This window comes from Pogoniulus pusillus, chromosome 13, assembly GCF_015220805.1.
Source record: "Pogoniulus pusillus isolate bPogPus1 chromosome 13, bPogPus1.pri, whole genome shotgun sequence".
NCBI classification, from domain to species: Eukaryota; Metazoa; Chordata; class Aves; order Piciformes; family Lybiidae; genus Pogoniulus; species Pogoniulus pusillus.
This window is the reverse complement of record NC_087276.1, coordinates 12,043,979-12,049,978: the sequence shown is the minus strand read 5'-3', so window position 1 is coordinate 12,049,978 and position 6,000 is coordinate 12,043,979.

The window sequence follows — 6,000 nt, the reverse complement described above, 5'->3', positions numbered from 1 at the left end:
AACTGGTGGAAGGACCTTGGGCTGCAGCGTAGTGAGGAGTATAAATTTTTCTTCTCCTAAAATACAGTAGTGGACATCAATTCCCAAGGCATGGATAACAGTAGAAGAAGAAGTGTTTGAGGGACATAGTTAAGATAGTTCATGAGAAGTCAAAGTACTGACCCAGAAGATGTTAGCTCTATTATTACTCACAGTCCAATTAAGGCAAATAATTTGTATTTTAAAAATACAATGTCATAGCAAGTGGCTGAGTGTCACTTAGTGTTGGGAGTGTACATATAGTCTGGTTTCCACTTTAAATTAAATCCCTGAAGTGCTTGGAAAGATCCTTCTTGGTTTTGTAATGATAGCACCTAACATTTCCATTCAAAGATCGTGATCCTGTCATGTCTGTCTTTCAATCACAAGGCCTGCATTTATTTCAGACATGACAGAGGGAAGCTGAAATGCATTAGAAGAAACATTGGTCTTTATGCATCACATGTTCAGCCACTGTCTTTGTTCTCTAGACTTTGTATTAGAGATGGGCTTTTAAAAATAATGGTTTCAAAGACATTATTTCACCAGGAAATTACTCAATTTGTATTAGATGCTTCAGTTTCCTTTGAAGCAAATTATTTCCTGACTTGCTTTTTGAAATTTGTCCACCTTTCAGTCATATATTCAATCACTGTTTCACTCTGAAGAGCCCTTCCAAAGAAAACTCAGATCACAAACTCACAAACTGATAGCAGCAGGCTTCTTATTAACACCTTCAGTCTGGCAACTGTTTCTTCTACCATAGAGCAGATCTTTGTCCCAGATTTCTCCCTCTTGTGAAGTGCACTGTTGATAGCAGTTTTGCAGTGCTTCCAGTATGAATCAATACATTATGTTCCCTCCTTTTGCAGCAGGGCAGCATATCAGCAAACATTGAAGCAAAGAAGCTGATGGTCAGGTGAGAAGCTTAGGCACCACCTCTTGTTTTCCAGTCTACTTTTGCTCTCTGTCTCTCAGACCATCTTTATAGACTACTCCACTAGATGAACCAGGACTTTGGTATCCTCCAGCAGTTCCTTTATGCTATTTCTAAACAGCTGTGTGATGTTCAACAAGTGGATAATCAGTCTTTTCTGCAGTTATGAACTAGAATCACAGTAAACAGCTGAACTCTTTTGTTTCCCAAACTCTAATTCTTGAAGTATATAGATCACCTCATGGGATTACAGCCTCAGAAGCTGGTAAAGATATCTGCCTGTAAGACTTAGTAATGGAGCTCATAATTTGTGGTGTTGTGCTGCACATCATAATAGAACTAGCAAGTAACCCTCTTAAGTTTTGTAGGGATTTCTCAAGCAGTGGTTGCATTATTATCTCCTATCAAAACAGCATACTGAAATACAGATTCTGTCTTTATGCAGCCTTTCATTATTTTCTGCTCTGAATGCTGTTATACTGAGATACTGCTGATCAAAAACTTGCCTTACTGAAGCAGTAAGCCCTGGATATTATTGACTTAATCAAATCCCACTTCTATCCTTTTGTCTTCAGAGTCTGGTGTAAGTTTTGTTATAGGCTGTAGCAAATGGAATAATGCTGTAAATAGTGTTTACTCCCTTGAGAATATATGCCATTTCCTAATTAATCTCTAATTCATATAGGTTTATTCATGATGAAGAAATAGAAGAATAGGCAAATAAGCTTGCACAGCCTCACAGAAGCAGCTGTGGGCATCATGATAGAAAACTCATGAATAAACTTGGTTTTCAAGTTGTTTGCCTTATGCCTGGTAGGCTCTGGCAAGGTAAGTGGTGATTAGATGAATAAACATTCTGTCAGATACTGCTACAAGCAAACTCTGACCAACATATAAGCTGGACAAGATTTATGTGCTCCTGTTACATAGAACGTCCTACCTATAATTCTGGACCAATGGCTGGAGACACTTGCACAGGATACTCAGATAATTTTGTACTAGTAGAGGCTGTCTGTGAACATGTGAAAGAAATAGTTTCACTTCTGTTACACTACATGGAGCTGCAAGGTAAGGGTGTCCACATGCTGCTTGCTTGCTTTTTACTGATGGATTGCTTAACAGCATGATTTTGAGACAGATTTGAACTAGAATAAAAAAGGAGATGAAGAATTCTGGGGAGCACTGAAAACTGTTCCTGCCAGCTCTCATCTGATTTTGATTTCCAGTGGAATAAGACAATCTGCTCCTGACTAGTGACGAGGGCAAGCTCTTTTGAGGGTGACAAGTAAATGATTAAGGTGCAGGGCTTCCTAGAAGGGAGATTAGTCTTAATTTTCCACTTTGGAATTCCCCACCGGCCTTTATTTTTGCTGCAGTGACTGATCTGGTTCATTTCCTCCTTTCTGGTGTCACTTTCTATAAGCCCTGGACAGTGATAGCAGCTCTCCTCGTATTTGGGTACTGAATCCGGAGTGGAAGAACAGGAACTGTCCAGTTTCCTAAGGTCAGTCTTTCTTCAGCTCTGGAATGCATTGCTTTTGTCATAGTAAATTCGTCTTACCTTGCCTTCTGCGTGTACAACAGTGTTTCAGTACCTGAACATGTATTGCTTGAACTATTAGTAGGATGATGTCTGAATGCAAATGAAATGTTGGAGGATCTTTAGTGATTTTGTTTGTGGCTAGCTCTATTCCTTGCACAAAGGGTTTTTTCAGGCTTTGTTGAGAACATATTTGGTTTTATGTATAAATTTTGCTCCTATAGAAAGTGAAACTGAGGGTCACTGGAAGAAACTGGCATATTCACAGATCTGGCAAGACAAGCTAGAGCTTTAGTCTCTCATTTAGAAGGACTGAGATACTCTCTTGAAGAATGTCTGTGTGTGCAAATGTACTCTTTCTGCCAAAAAGACTTACGAGCAAGGTGTATGCTGTGCTGCTCTGTTTCATCTTACTGCTGGAATGGGAAAGCTGGGCACAGCTGTGGCACGCTATGTGATACTGGGTCTGAAAAGGCAAATTCTGCTCTCACATCGCAACTCTGACACCTGCAGGACAGTGGATTATTCGTCTGCCTGAACTTGGCTGTTGTGTTGGTTTTTATACAGCTATCTTCATGAAAGGCAGAAGCTCTCTTTACTTGATATTTAGACCTCTAACTTCTTCAAATTAATCTCTAAGAGAAATGGAGAATGTGGCAGGTTTCCCCAGCACTATCTTTCTTCCTTTTTAGACTATAAAGCATTTGAAAGTAACTCACCACTCCATTGCCAAGATACAGACTGTTGGTAAAAGTAGTACCTTTTGTTAAGCTGAGTAATACAACAGGAAAAGTTAAACCAGCTTTCAGATGCAGAAACCTTTCACAGATCTGAAAGAGAAACTAAAGCCTTCAAAGCTAAATATAAATAGGGTATCATTACTTGGAGTTTACAAATAATTGGGCCGCCTTTGTGAGGAAAATCTGGTACAGGTGAAGCAAAGAAATTGTTCATGATGCATTTGGGGAGTGGAAAGAGAGACAGATGACTAGCATGGAGGGAACTTCATCCCTCCTTACTGCTGGCTTGCCTACCTGTCAGAGAACATTGCCTTGAAACATTGCCTGTGATGAAAGCCAGGAAACACATGCCTGCCTTCTGGTGTGTGTATTGTGTGTGATAACCTAAGCTTTGGGGGGGACACAAGAAGAGAAGACTTTCTAAAGTTGTTTTAAAAGGCTTTCAAATTGTGACTGCTGTTACTGAGCTTTTACGTCAAAGTACTAGCATTTCACTGGACTATCTTACTTAGACTTTGATGTAACTTGGATTTTGTCAGCTCGGTCACTCAAATTCATGTCTAGCACAAAAAAAAAAAAATCTTCAACAATCTTTGTGTTTAATTTTTCAACCTCCTTTTTCACAGCAGTGCCACTCTGATTTTTCTGTAATCTAGGACTTGGAGCTGTAATATTATGTCATCTCCTCTTTAAGAAATGTGTGATTCACATGTCACTACTATTCTATACTATAAGTTATCCTCAGCTTCCTAAAATGGTACAAAAATTAAATTGTGAGGGGGATTTCCTCTGTTCCTGAAATAACTTTACATATTTTCATTTTCTTAACTTCCATACTCACATGGGAGATTATTTTATTACCTGCCAGTTCAGATGTCAACAGTTTTGGGAAGGAAAGCCCCTAAGAAATCTCAGAAGCATCCACTTTATTTTTGGAGTAGATTTTACATTATTGTCTGTATAATCCTTCTCCATTCTCTTAGATACCATTTGATTTTTAGTTAGTAGCAGATCCCATTGCCTGGTGTCTTTAACATGATGATCCTTTAAAATATAAAACATATTGAAACAAATAATAAATCACAGCTATCTCCCTCATCATTAGAAATCTAAAATGCCTCACCTAATCATAAGGCTTTTATGTGATTTAAGTGAACCACCTACTCTTTCTTTATCTGGATTCTCTGTTCTGGTACAGTGATATTCACTGCTTCTCTTACTATTTTGTCAGCATGTTTTATTCATATGCTATCACCTGGACTCTAAAAGAACACTGGAAAAAATACTGATAGTCTTAGAAGGGTTGTAATGTACGTGCAGAATACAGAGACAAACCAAAGGCATCCTGAGTAGAAACCTTGCTGTAGCAGGTATTCATTGGATCATGGCAGAGGTAATAGAAGAGGAATATAGGGATGCATCTAGAGGGTCTAGGCTGCTGGAGAAAGGAGGTATTATTTAAAGAAAAAAAAAAAAAAGAAGTCTTAACCAGTGTCCGAACAACAAGGAACTGAACTTTCTGAATGGTGTGGAAATACATTTGGAAGAAAATCCTGTTGCCTGGAGCAACAGAGAAAGGCTGAGCAATATAGAGTTTATGCATCTGAGGTGTCTGACAAGGGACAGTTGGGATGCTGTGAGGAAAAAAAGGGGAAGCCTGGGAAAGAAGTTGCTGCTGTAAACAAGCTTGGTAGTGTCTGGTTTCATTTTCTATGCTTCAGCTGCAACACACAGTAAAACACTTACTGCCCCTGAGGTGTAATTCATCTTTTCTCTGTCTCTTTTGGTGTCAAAATTTTAATCTTTCAAAATCCCCCTTCCTTCCAGCACCTTTGGACAAAGATTTCAATGCAGCAAAGCACAGATGCTCTTAAAAACTTGATGGTTCAGCTACAGAAAAAAATCACAGCATGCCTAATTCAGGGTAGCCAATAGAAAGACAGCTAAGTGTAGATTTGTCACAAACAAAGTTATGAAGCAAAAAGGGCGTAAGATGGGGATCATTTAGACTGGTGAAACAAAGACAAGTAATCAAGTTTTTCCTTCTTGAAAGAGTGGCAATCTTCATTCTTCTGAAGGCACAGGGCTGTGTTTGTCTCAGTGCTGTGCTCCTGCATTATAGAGTCTTATGTGCTCTTATTTTCAACTCTCTATCTGCGCTTGCTACCAGTAGGACTTTCTCGTGGTTGCTTCCCAGCTTCTTGACCATTGCAGCTGAAAACATTTTGCATTACTTACATATTTATCCACAGGGAAATACTATTGAAAGAAAGGTTTAAAATCACAAAGGTTTGTATGACTATGCCTTAATTAAAGGTTATTACTCCCATGAACATTAGATAGGCCTATTTAATCTCTTACCGTAGGTCTTGCCCTTTCCTTTGTCTGCTGTCATCAAGCAGTTTACCAATCACTGAATTTGGAGAGATGCGTTTGTCTTCCACTCCCTTTCTGATTTACGCCAAATTATTTCTCTGTCTCAACCCCCAAACCATTCACTCAGAGGTAATGCTTTAACAGTGTTATTCACAAAGTCAAGTAACCTGGCATTATGGAGGGCCCAGCTTTGGTTTTATTTTAAGTTAATTCAAAAAAGGAAATGGAAAAAAAAACCTGTTGCAACAAACTGAAAATTTAATCTGGTGTGTTTATAATTTCATTCTTGGTTCTCATGCAGGTTTGTCAACTTCTGCTTTCCATTTATAGCATGGCAGGCAATAACATCAATTTTTTTTAATCTTGGTAATGTAATGAGGCCACACAAC